We start from the raw sequence: 832 nt of genomic DNA, 5'->3' as shown, positions 1-832 counted from the left end.
CCCAAAAGTGATCTAGATGGCGACGATGACGATGATGATGAAGATGACTTTACCATCAAGTACCAGAAGCCATCAACCGTCATCAAGGGAGTTGCTCTCAGGGATTCTGCATCCCAAGGGGAGCTAAGGCAAGGTGAATCTACTCCATCAGGGAACCAGGACCCCAAGTCGAAAGGCAAGGCGGTTGCTGAAGAAGGAAACTTGAAGGTATTGTTCAATATCCCTCAACAACCTTTGTTTGAAGACTCTTCCTCTCAGGTAGTGATTATTTCAAACTATCAACTTCATATTCCATCAACAACTTGCGGTCGACTGGAGCGGGTACCTGATCAACCCGTCTCTTGTGCTCCTACCGACCAACAGATGTCTCAACTGATGGAGTCACTTGACCAGACTATAGTAAAAAATCCCTCTTCGTACCTCTAATGGTGGTGAGTTTGACTTCCAGTCTGAAGCTGAAAGACTCGAGGCATTAAGGTGTGAAGAAGTGCTAGAGCTTCAAAAGAAGCAGACTGAAGACAGCTTGAAGCTGGCCAAGTCTCTAGCTGGTCCTTCACAAGAAGAAGTCCAAGAAAAAGGTGAACGCAGTCCAAGCCCAGGCTAAACTTCTTTCTATTGCAGAAGTTGAGCATGAGAAGAAACTGAAGCTAGCGGAAAAGGACAAGCAATGGAGCGAAACAAAGCTGAAAAAGAGAATCAGTCCCCGCCTGATTATCAGCGTAAGCATCAGCGGACGTTCTAAAGATGGTGGAACTGGTCTCAATGCTCATCACACGAGACAATCTTGATGCCGTTACCGAGTACCCTTCCTACCTTGGCCGTTATGGATACA

This window comes from Cynara cardunculus (assembly GCF_001531365.2).
Source record: "Cynara cardunculus var. scolymus isolate 2C chromosome LG 3, CcrdV1, whole genome shotgun sequence".
Taxonomy (NCBI): Eukaryota; Viridiplantae; Streptophyta; class Magnoliopsida; order Asterales; family Asteraceae; genus Cynara; species Cynara cardunculus.
Note: the sequence above shows the minus strand (reverse complement) of the source record.